The sequence below is a fragment of the Camellia sinensis genome, chromosome 13 (genome assembly GCF_055761805.1).
Source record: "Camellia sinensis isolate YWXY chromosome 13, ASM5576180v1, whole genome shotgun sequence".
Classification (NCBI taxonomy): domain Eukaryota; kingdom Viridiplantae; phylum Streptophyta; class Magnoliopsida; order Ericales; family Theaceae; genus Camellia; species Camellia sinensis.
In genome coordinates this window covers 98,101,859-98,114,520 of record NC_138973.1, presented here as the reverse complement: position 1 = coordinate 98,114,520, position 12,662 = coordinate 98,101,859, and the positions used below count along the sequence as shown (strand labels likewise).

General features: G+C 40.5%; 2 pseudogenes; both read left to right on the top strand.

Annotated features, from left to right (window-relative positions):
* Positions 1–12,662, top strand: part of LOC145805579 (uncharacterized) — an 82,242-nt pseudogene that overhangs the window by 57,313 nt on the left and 12,267 nt on the right.
* LOC145806262 (uncharacterized) lies at positions 5,692–11,878 on the top strand (annotated as a pseudogene).

Sequence of the window (12,662 nt, the reverse complement as noted above, 5' to 3'; positions counted from 1 at the left end):
TATGACAGCGTAAGTTTGTGAATAAAATCATGGGATTTCTTTTGTATTGCTGTTGTTGGTACTTGTTTTGAGTTGTAAATTTGGAATAATGGGAATGGCTAAGCAGAATTTACTGAAAAATGGATGTGAAAGTTTAAAAGCTTTAAGAATGTTAGTAAGCTGTAGAATGTTTGTAAAAGTTTAAAAATGGGTAACCAATGGATGATGTAAAGAATGTGAAAAATAGGCAGACATAAAAATGTAAAGAATGTTGCAAATGAAAGTTTGGCTCGTATGTTTACTGAAAATGTTAAAAGTTTTAGAGATGTTAAAGAATGTTGTAAGGTGGACTTGGATTATTTTATAAGTATGGCAACCATGCCGTAATGTTAAATTATGAAAATGGATCGACCGAAGTCCTCATTCGCGTTCTGATTAAGACTAGGAAGGTTCGACCGTGTTGAAACCTTAAGTGACTCAGCTTGGCCGAGCTCTTCATACTAAGTCGGGCTGGGACCTTAATTAACTCAGTCTGGCTGAGGCTTTAATTGACTCAGTCTGGCCGAGCTTTTCGTGCTCAGTCTGGCTGTGGCTTTAACTGACTCAGTCTGGCCGAGCTCTTCGTGCTCAGTCTGGCTAAGGCTTTAAGTGACTCAGTTTGGCTGAGCTCTTCGTGCTCAGTCTGGCTGAGGTTTTAACTGACTCAGTCTGGCCGAGCTCTTCATGCTTAGTCTGGTTGAGGCTTTAATTGACTCAGTCTGGCCGAGCTCTTCGTGCTCAGTCTGGCTGAGGCTTTAATTAACTCAGTCTGGCCGAGCTCTTCGTGCTTAGTCTGGCTGAGGCTTTAAATGACTCAGTCTGGTCAAGCTCTTCGTGCTCAGTCTGGCTGAGGCTTTGATTGACTCAGTCTGGCCGAGCTCTTCGTGCTCAGTCTGGCTGAGGCTTTGATTGACTCAGTCTGGCCGAGCTCTTCGTGCTTAGTCTGGCTGAGGCTTTGATTAACTCAATCTGACCAAGCTCTTCGTGCTCAGTCTGGCTGAGGCTTTAATTGACTCAGTCTGGTCGAGCTCTTTGTTATCAGTCTGGCTGAGGCTTTGATTAACTTAGTCTAGCCGAAGCTAATTGAGCCATTTCATCTGCCTTGGATTTTTCCGACCGGGGGATGTGTTTGATGTGGAAAGTGTTGAAAAGGCGAACAAGGGGGAGTGCAATATCCCTGTAAGCTCGCATTGTGTCTTCCTTTGTGTCGAACACCCTTGTAATTTGTCCGACGATCAGTTAAGAATCGCTGAACACCTGGATATGGCTTACACCAATGTCTCTGGCTAGGTGAAGACCTGGTATCAAGGCCTCATATTCGGCCTCATTATTGCTTGCGTTGAATAAGAAACGGAGAGCACACTTGAAATAACCACCCTTGGGGCCGGTGAGGATGAGACCGGCCCCACTGCCTTCTTTGCGGGATGATCCATCGACATTGAGGGTCCAAGAGTGAGGATCTTCTACCTCAGCGTTGAATTGCCTGGGGGGGCCGTGGGTGGGGTGCGATTGGTGAATTCCAAGATAAAATCGGCGACGGCCTGCTCTTTGATCGCTATTTGAGGTCGGTAGGAGATTTCAAATTGGCTGAGCTCGACAGACCATTGCATAAGTCTGCTGGATAACTTTGGTTACTGCATTATCTTCTTCAAGGGCTGGTCAGTGAGGACCACTATAGAGTGAGCTTGGAAGTAAGGTCGGAGTCATCTAGGGGCTATGACTAAGGCCAAGGCCATTTTTTCTAGCAATGGGTAGTTTTGTTCTGCTCCCCTGAGAACCCAACTAATGTAGTAAACCGGACGCTGGACTGAGCCGTCCTCTCGGATGAGGGCCGCACTGACTGCAGTGTTTGATACAACTAGACAGAGAAAAAGGGGCTCACCCGTGAGTGCCTGAGACAGTAGGGGGGTTGGCCATGCACTGTTTCAATTGTTGAAAGGCCTCTTCGAATTCGGTCGTCTACTCAAAAGCCTGCCGAAGGACTTTAAAAAAAAGAAAGGCACTTGTCTGTTGCGCGGGAGATAAAACGGTTGAGGGTGGCGACTCTGCCTGTAAGCCTTTGAACCTCTTTAACCATTCTGGGTGACTGCATTTCTATCAAGGCCTTGATCTTTTTGGTGTTAGCCTCGATACCCCGTTGACTGACCATGAAACCCAAAAAATTCCCCGATCCGACACCGAAAACATATTTCTTCGGATTCAGCTTCATTTGATACTTACGTAGAGTATCGAAGGTCTCCCACAAGTCTGCCAGGTGATTAGAGGAGAGTTTGCTCTTGACAAGCATGTCGTCGACGTGCACTTCCATGTTTCAACCTATCTGGTGATGAAAAATGGCATTGACTAACCGTTGGCAAGTTGCTCCGGCATTTTTCAACCCAAATGGCATGACACGATAGTGGTAGATTCCTCGGTCAGTGATGAAGGAGGTGTGTTCCTGGTTGGTCGGGTGCATCAGAATTTGATTGTAGTCGAAAACGGCGTCCATGAAACTGAGCATTTGGTGTTCGGCTGTGGCGTCGACAAGAAGATCTATACGAGGAAGGGGATAACTATCTTTGGGCAAGCTCAATTGAGGTAAGAGTAATCGACACAAAGTCTCCATTTACCATTGTTTTTACCGACCAAAACCACGTTTGACAGCCATCTGGGGTAGTCCACGTTCTTGACAAACTGTGCCTCTAGTAGCTTATCTACCTTAGAAGCAATAAGGGCGTTGCGTTCCGGGTGAAACATACGCTGCTTCTAGTGGAAGGGTCGGAAATAGGGCTCGATGCTGAGATGATGAGTGATGAAGAAGGGGTCAATAGCCGGCATGTCGGAATGGGTCCAGGCAAACACATCATTGTGCTCGGTTAGAAGGGTGGTAAGATCGCCCTTGGCTTGGGGGGATAGTTGGTTGCCGATCTTATCTATTTTTGTTGGGTTGGTGGGGTCGATGGGAACTTCAACAAGTTCTTTTACTGGTTCCCCTCTGACTAACTCGTCTTCGTCTCTGACGTCGAGGCCTTCGATGATCATAGTCTCTTTTAGCTTGACCTCTTTGAGTGAAGCGACGTAGTATTCTCTAGCCACAGTCTGCTCTGCCCTCACGATGCCGACTCCAAGGTCAGTAGGAAATTTCATGGCCAGATGGTATGTGGATGTGACAGCTTGAAAAGCGTTAAGGGCGGTGCGGTCGAGGATGATGTTATAAGTAGAGGGTCAGTCGACGACGAGGAAAGTGAGTAACTTAGTGGTCTGCCTTGGTTACTCTCCGATGGTAATGGGGAGGTCGATGGAGCCTATGGAGGTCACCATATCCCCAGTGAAATCGACCAATGGTGTTTGGAGAGGGGACAAACTTTCTTCTCCGACCATGAGCTGGCGATAGGCGTTTAGGAAAATAATGTTTGAAGAACTACCGTTATCGACAAGCACCCGTCTGACTTTATAATTGGACAGAAGAGCAAAGATGACGAGGGGGTTGTCATGGGGGTAACGGATGCCTGTGCAATCAGCCTCCGTAAAGGTGATGGGCTCCATCCACTGTTTGGGGTGTTTGAAGGGGCGGTCCAATGTCGTGACTTCTTTATCGGAACCCTATCTGATTTTTCTGAGTTCTGCTCGTTGGGCCGAACGAGAAGGCCCTCCACATGCAAGTCCGCCGGCAATGACTCTGATCTCTCCAACCGGGGGGGTGGGGTTTCCTTGTGCCCAGGGTTATGGTGGGGGTCGATTATTACCTTGGTTAGGTTATGCGGGTTGTCGAGGAGGGGTCTGTCGGTGGTTGTTTTTGGTAGGTTCGGTCCTTGGCCGTTGTTGAGGGCGGGTTGCCGTAAACCGACTGAGACACCCCTGGCGTATCAAGCTCTCGACCTGGCCTTTAAGGTTAACACACTCCTCTGTATTGTGGCCGTGGTCTTGATGGAAACGGCAGTATTTGGACTGGTCTCGCCGGTTGGAAGGAGACCACGAGGGTTGGGACCATTTAAGAGGATAATCTCGTTGGATCTGGTTCAAGACTTGTTCCATGGGAGAATTTAGGGGAGTGTATCGTTCGAACCGGCTGAGCAGTTGGGTAGGTGCCAACCGGTTGGCTCGGGCAAGTCGGTCGGTATACTGAGGTGTTTTCTGTGTGTACTATGTGGTTTTGGTTTCAGAGTCCTTTCTCTTCTCTCTGGGGGTCGGGTTTTTGGTTGTGGGATCTTGTCGGGCGGCTAGGGAATCTTCGGCATTCATGTATTTTTGGGCTTTGGAGATGAGGGTTGCCATGGAGGTTGGAGAGTTTTTGGAGAGGGAGAAAAGAAAATCGGATGAGCGTAGACCGGCCATGAAAGCCGTGAGAATGACCTTGTCATCGTTTTCTGCCACCTGCAAGGCTTCGGTGTTAAAGCGGGTGACGAAGCTGCGAAGTGACTCCCCCTCCGTCTGGTGGATGTTGAGGAGTTGAGTTGCCGGACGCCACTGACACTGGGCTCCAATGAAGTGGCTGAGAAAAGAGTCACTTAAGTGCTGAAAAGTAGAGACAGAGTCTGTCGGCAGCTGGCTAAACCACAGTTGGGCCGACCCCTTAAGTGTTACGGGGAAAGCCCGACACATGATCTCATCAGGGAATGCGTGGAGGACCATTAGGGTGCTGTAAGTTTCCAAGTGGTCGGCTGGATCCGTTGTACTGTCGAAAGAGTAGATCGCAGGCATTTTAAACTTAGGAGGTAGGGGTTTGTCCCTGATGGAGGCAACGAATGGTGAGTTGGCTGTGGTAGATGGTTTGTTCTATATGTTCTACATGACTCCTTGAAGCTGGAGTTTCATGGCTCAGAGTTCTGCATCCCAAAGAGGAACGTTGTCACCACTGGAATGCAATGGAGGCTGGACACTACTGGCCTCTCCCTCGAGGGTAGGTGCTTGGACCGATGGATGTGGGGCCCGAGGTGGCGGGTTCATATCTTGGGGAGGGGGTCGCAAGCCCTCCAAGTTGGATAGGTGGGATTGTTGGATGGGATAGCTCAGGGCTCGTTCGCGGTTGGGTGGGATGTCTTGAGGTGGTGGATGAGGCATAAGAGGGTCTCGTTGAAGCAAAGCATTAATTAGGGCTTGGTTTTGTTCGACTAGATGGTTAATGCTGTTGGTGAGTTCTATGAAATACTGCGGTGGGTCGTTTAGGTTAGGTTGGTCGGCCACGTTGTATTGAGAAGCCATGGATCTAGTTGTGACCATCCACCTTGATGGGTGGGAGGTAGGGATTATCGGGAATGGGTCTTCGACGACAATAAGCACAATTGCTGCACGAAGCAAAAGGATTCCCATAGACAGCGCCAACTGATGATACTACTAGCTTCAGAGTCACGGGTCAGACTGACCCAGGCCTCCCATACGGTTGTCCGATCGCTAATCCACTGAGGTACTTGCACAGGAGTTCAACGGGGAACGGGAAGTCCCCCAGTGAACCCTCCGACGAGCAAGTTAGAGAAGTGAGAGAGTAATGGAATGTAGAGATAGGGTGGAGATAAAAGACTTAACTTTCTCTCTGTCTTAGAAGTCTGCTTATATCCTTCGTTCATCATTTTCTTGTCCACTCCGAGCTGTCATGTTGGCCGAAAGTCTATGTTCTAGCATGCGTTGTTCGTGGTGACGCCATTCTGTTCCGACGTGAAGGGGTTACCGTAATAAATGTTGTAGGGAAACTCATTAATGGAGGATGTGTGGTGCAATAACTCTACAGGAGCTTTGTGTGCTGATGTGGCTGATTCTACTCTTGACAAGTGTCTAGATGTCACTGGTCCTTGGTGTAACGTTGGGTTCCATGAAAGTTGGGCTTTAGCATTTGAATCATCGATTGGGCCATAAGTGGTGGGCCAACAGCTCCTATAGGCCCATCTATGTCAGTATTAATTATTGCTAATAATAGTGTTAATTATGACACATTATGATTAATAATATCGTTAATTATAACTTACGTGATATTTGATTATAATTTTTTTAAAATTTTTTCTATACAATGATAGAGTTTATTAGAACTTTTCACTTTAAAATAAAATATCATTGAAGATAAATTTATTTGTAATAATGATATTTTTACATCATTATTATCAAGTTTTTTTATATAAATTTAATGTATGTTTAGAATTTTCATGATTACCCACAAGGCCTGTCTTAATATCGCCATTCACAGCCTCACCCCTTTCTTCTCCCTCATCCTTAGCTGAAGATTTTGATGTATGCCCCCAAGGCCGGTCTCCATTATCTTTATATTTGGATTCCACTTCGAATGGGGAACGATTTGGGAATTTCTTTGAAAGATGATGTCGGTTTGGGTAACCCACATTTTGGCTCTGGAGGGACTCAACAAATGTCTCAGTTCAATCTGCAACTTCTTTGTCAGAGATGGATTAGATTGGTAAATCTTTGTTCTTAATTGGGTAAATTGGAATTACATGTATTTTTTTTGTGAGGTTTGGATGTGCTATACTTCGTTGTATCCTATTCGTATTGCATGTCAACATTCGTTGAATATTTATGGATACGGATAAACTTATTAAAAGTATCTGATATTTATTGATAAATTTTTTATTATAATTTTGAAGTATGGGAATACTCCAAGCCACGAATTATAGTATTTCTTACATAGAATCATAATATAATATCAATATAATAATATTTTAATAATACTTTGTTTTAATTCTTTGATAAGATGAACAAAGTAAGCCAATCTAATATAATTTGTTAAATTGACGTATCCTTATTGTATATATCATGTATGTTCTTTATAACTACATAGAAAGTAAGGATTAATAAGAGAATATAAAAATAGTAAAATTAAATATCGTTATTCTATTATTGTAAATTGTAATCTAAATATATTAGACTTGATATTTAAATGAAATATTTGTAAAACTTATTAAAAAAAAAAGAAAAGTAAATTAGCTATTGACTTAAATTAATACATGATAATGCAATAACTTCAATGGTGGATGGGTTGGACTGATCCATGCCTTCGACGGGTCTGTTGGCCTTTGTGCCCTTAAAGCGTGCTTGCGAAAAGGTCCAAAGGGGGAGATGATCCCCCGACGGACACTCCGACGATCAAGTTAGGCTAGAGCAAATTGACTAGAGAGAGAGAGAGAGAGAGAGAGAAAGAAGCAAGGGGATAGAAAACTTAACCTCGACGTATCTCGAAAGCTTCCTTATATCCTTTGCTTATCATTTCCTTGTCCCTTCCAAGCTGTCTTGTTGGCCGAAAGTCTATAGCCTAGTTGACATCGTTCATGGTGAGTCTATTTCTTCTGGCGTGAAGGGGTTGTCGCATTTAATGCTACGAGGGCCTCATTAAATGGCTGATGTGTGGGTGTAATAATTTTGCAGGATCTTTGTCTGCTTACGTGGCTAGGCCTCTGTTTGACAAGTGTTTGAATGCTATTGGTCCTGGCCCAGCATTGATTTCTCAGAGTTACTGGGCTTTAATATCTAGGCTGCGAGCTGGGCCCCCTTTGGTGCCCATTAGTATCAATACATAATTCTTTTTTTTTTAATACTTAAATTTTAAAGATTAATATTTTGCATTATTAAATTATAGTGTGGTTTTTCAATATTCTTAAGCTTATGTGTAACTCACTACTAATATAATTTTTAATTTTTTTTTACAAATGTATTCTATCCGTACTTGTATACTATTTTTTAAAGTTTTATCATATTGCGTTATCCGTTTCTATATCCATCTCGTATCCATATCCATATGCATGCTTCTTAGCCTCTAGCATGCTTTTTTGGCATCTTATTGAAATCTTGCACTCTAAACGCTCAATTTGTTAGAAAAAGTTAACAAGTAGAGATGTTTAGAGGTAAGAGGCCTTAATTGAATACAGTCTGTGTCTGTGTCTGTGTCTGTGTCCGTATTCGTGTTCGATGTGTCAGACACCAGTACTATAGTACGTGACCTTTGAGGAGGTGTTCGTACTTCATAACAAGGCAGTGTTGCCTGTGCTTCTGAAATGGAGATCAAATGCGAGGTAGTGTTGCCATATACTTGAAAGCTTAAACATGTGGTAAGCTGATTACTATATGTATCTAGTTTCAGAAAGGAATTCCTTCATGTTGTGCCTAGGGCCAAGAAGCAAACACAAAATATGCAACCAAACAAGAAACACACAAGTTTTATGTGATTCAGCAATGCACGTAAGTCTATGGGAGCAAATTTTCACTAATTTCAAGGGAACAAACTGATACAACAATCAAAGAAGAGGAGGCTCTCAAACTCTACTAGCAGTCACTCACACTTTGCTTACGTTTGCTCTAATTTGCTCTGATTATTTTTCACTCAACTAGCACCCCTATTTATACAACAAAATTTGAGGATAAAAGCAATGGTGGAGGCACATAGTGCCCGGGGGGGTCATGTGCCCCCCCTTGGTTTTGGGTTTTTTTTTTTTAACATAAAGAAAATATTTTAAACAAGAAAATTTAAAAAAAATATTATTTAAAGCGAAATGTCAATGACATTTTTAAAATTATGAGAACAATAATAGTTATTTTGATTGAAAATAAAGAGACTATGATATGTCATATTATTATTTATGAAAATTTCAATATAATGGTAATGTCTATCATTATTGACATACAAACACAATTAATTTTAATGAAGATATGAAATTTATTAGATTGTTAGTTACATTTGACATGTGGAGTTTATCCTTCATATGAAGTTTATCCTCTATGTGTTTCCTTCCATTCATAACTAAAATGACTACTATATAAATTATAATCAAGCAACACATCTTCAATTATAAAAAAAAAAAAAATTACAATAAGTCATAACTAATATCAGAATGAGTCATAACTAACTATTAGTTGATATATAGTCATAACCAAAATAACAACCACAAAAAATTATAACTAAATTATATCTAACACTATAATTTGTTGTAACTAAAGACCACGAAAATCATAATTGCAACATATGATAGACTCTTTTTTTGCGGTATGTTTTATATAATTTCTCTACTAAAATATACCATTTCTATCTCAACTAATCTTCTTTTTTAATTTTTCAATCTACCTATAAAATTGTTTCTCCCCAATATTTCTATAAAATTTAATCTCAAATCCTTTAATTTAAAATTCACATTTATCCAAATGAACTCTTAATATTTAAGTTTAGTAATACCTCATTATTGTTTATTATGAAAAAAAATAAATAATATTGTCAGTAATTTGTGCCCCATCTTCACTGAATTCCTGATTACGTCACTAGATAAAATGGTACTTTTCTATGGCTTCAACTTGCTAACTTGCTTGCAAGTTGTTCCTGCACAATATTACTGCAATGTATCTAGTAAGATTCTAGAAGTACAATTTGCCAACTTGCAAGCCTTCTAAAATCTGAGCCAACCCAATGAGTCAACTCAATGAGCTAACTCAATACAACACTTCCTTGATGTAATTTACATATGGTAACCTGATTTTGAAGTTTGATTATTTAACACTTAGAATAAGCTGCAACAATTGCTCTAAGTTCTGTTGATATTCGATACAGTTTGCAAAAGAGCTGTTAATGCAGGGTCATGTTGATTTTTTCGAAGTTGAGAAGAAAAAAAGTAATGAGTTTCAAAGTCTTCTAGTAGTTGGCAATGTTCAATGGGGTCTCAATCGATTCAACGATGGTGTGCTGGTCCTAAAAATCATTATATGTATGGCAGCCTTGAACCTACTCTCTTTTCTTCTTCTTCTTCTTTATTTTTTCTTGTTTGTGTGTATCGAAGAAGCTAAATTATTTCTTTTGTTTGCAAGAATTAGAAAAATAGAAGCGAATGAATTAGTATGTCGACTTTTTTTTTTCTTCTTTCGTTTGATTAATCATAAAAAATGAATGTGTATTACGTAAACTTATTTTCCTTTTGAAGACTTCCTTTAACAAATGCAAGATTCATACTCCAAATATAGCATTAAATTTTTATTTTTATCTTTTTGTTAACGTATTCATGTAGCTAGAGGGAAGTTCCGCAAGGGTCATAGGCACCAAAGAATAGTCTAAATTTTCATGGTGGTGGAGAATTTTATTGATGGGTTCACATTTGATAAGGATGTGGAACGAACATAAGGCATACATGTTTATGTAAAAAAGTTTTTGTAATTTGAAATATATTGATCGTATTTATTAGGGGGACTTACATATAAATTCTACTAAGTGGACTTATTGTGCAACAGGTCCTATGATAATTAACGGTATTTTTCATCATACACTATTAAAAAACGTCACTAATTGTTAATTTTCAGTGACAGCTTAAAAATTTTGTTACAAAAAATGTCACTAATTATGTTTTAGTGACAATTTAAAAAAATTGTCAAAAAAAGTCACTAATTTTTAACTTTTAGCGACAGTTTGAAAAATTAGTCATAGAAAAACGTCACTAATTATAAGTTTTAGTAACAATTTATAAAAACCGACACAAAAAAAGTCACTAATTATTAATTTTTAGCAACATAAAAAATCGTTACAAAAAAAATTATTTTTAATGACAATTGTCCTAGGACTTATTTTTAATAAGATTTTATAAGAATTAAATTTAACTATAAAAACTTATTAATAGTTTACCGCTTATTTTTATTATTGGTATGACCCACACTTGGCACCTCACTATGTGTAAATTCACATCGTACGTTCAATTTCTTAGCATTTTTCTGAATATTTTTATGAGCATATAGCACTTGTATTTTTCTTTTGAACTAGATGAAAGAATAAGTCAATCATCATGTTAGAAGTTGGAAAGTTGCCGTGGTTCGTTTTCTCATTTCATGGTTGCTTGCCACACCACTACAACCTCTCACTGCCACCACCACCGCTGTCACCACTCCAAAACCAGAGCTCCACAAGTTTTACATGCCACCATGGTTTGCTTTGTCACCTGAGAAAAACCCAACACCGGTCTCTACCAAAATATCAAGAATGACCTTCACATCTTTTGAAATCCATTTCTTTTTATACTCCATCCTCTTCCTCAGCCTACCTTTCCATGGAAACTCTCAAAGTTACAGTGAAGAGCATACCATCCTGCTGAAACTGAAACAACACTGGTCCAATCCACCATCCATCAACCATTGGACACCATCATCATCAAGCTCCAACTACACTCACTGTGACTGGTCTGAGATCACCTGCACCAATGGTTCAATCTCTGGACTTGCACTTATGAACAAAAGCATCACCGCTGGAACAGTCCCACCATTCATTTGCAACCTATCTGGACAGTTACTTATCTGGACAGTTCCCAAGTCTCTTTACAATTGTTCCAAGCTGGAATACCTTGTCCTCTCCAACAACTACTTTTTTGGCAGCATTCCTGATGACGTTGATCGGCTGTCACCTCAGCTCCGTTACCTCAATCTTAGCGCTAATAACTTCACTGGTGACATCCCTGCAGCTATTGGGCGGTTGCCGGAGCTGAGAAGTCTCTTACTCTTTCAATGTGAGTTCCACAGTGGTCTTCAAGCTTTACTCAGTTGAAAAAACTTAAACAACTCTGGATGCGGAGTTCAAGGTTGATCGGAGAAATCCCGAAATCAATGGGGAATTTGACAGCGCTCGAGATCTTGGACTTGTCGTCAAATGACTTGAGTGGTAACATCCCCAGTGGGTTGTTTCTACTTAAGAATTTAACAACACTATACCTCTACAAAAATCACTTGTCTGGGGCGATTCCTAAGTCTGTTGAAGCTTCGAAGATGGAGGTAATTGATCTGTCCCAAAACAACTTGACTGGAACAATACCAGATGATTTTGGTTCACTAACAGAATTGTGGAGTTTGACTGTCTTTCAATCTGCTTTCTGGCAGAATCCCAGATGGTTTGTGGGAGAATTTGGGGTACTTGAATATAAGTAACTGAAAATCTAAGTGATTCGTGATTAGATCAAGATTAAAATATTCCAAATCCCAAAAATCCAAAACACACAATCTAAATCAACAAGCACTTACGAAAGTGATTTAGATTGTTTGTTTTTCAGATTAAATAATAAATCGACACAAACGATTTTAACGTGAAAAAAAACCACAATTGGACACCTCCAACTATGATTAAAAAACCACGGGCGAAACGCCACAAATCAATCCACTGCTGAAGTAAAAAAAAAATTACAAAGATATCATACAAATTACCCAACTTAGTCAATCTGTCTTCGAATCTTCTGTAACTCTTTTTCACGACTTCGTCTCGGAACTGATCAATCTTGAAGTTGATTCCACAACCTCACTCACATACAGAATCAAACACCTTTTGAAACTATATGCTAGAATCTTCGGAATCCACCGAAGAGAACTCTCTCTTGAATTTAAAGAAACCAACTCCTTGATGTATGTATTTTTTAGATCATGAGTGAAGAACTCTTCTCAAGACATCAAGGAAAACTCACCAAAATCTCTCTACAAGAAGACCTCAGAAAATCTCAAAGTAGATCTAAAAAGTAATCCTAAAGTTTGGAGAAACCAACTACTTATAGAATTCCGGATTCGGAAGCTCGCTCGAGCGAAGCTTATCTCGCTCGAGCGAGAAGCTTAACTCGCGTGACTTCCATAAGTACCTTCGCTCGAGCCATAAAGTCTTCGCTCGAGCGAGGAATAAACTCTTTCAGGTTTGTACGCAGATGCAGTTCTTCTCTCGAGCCTCCAATGCT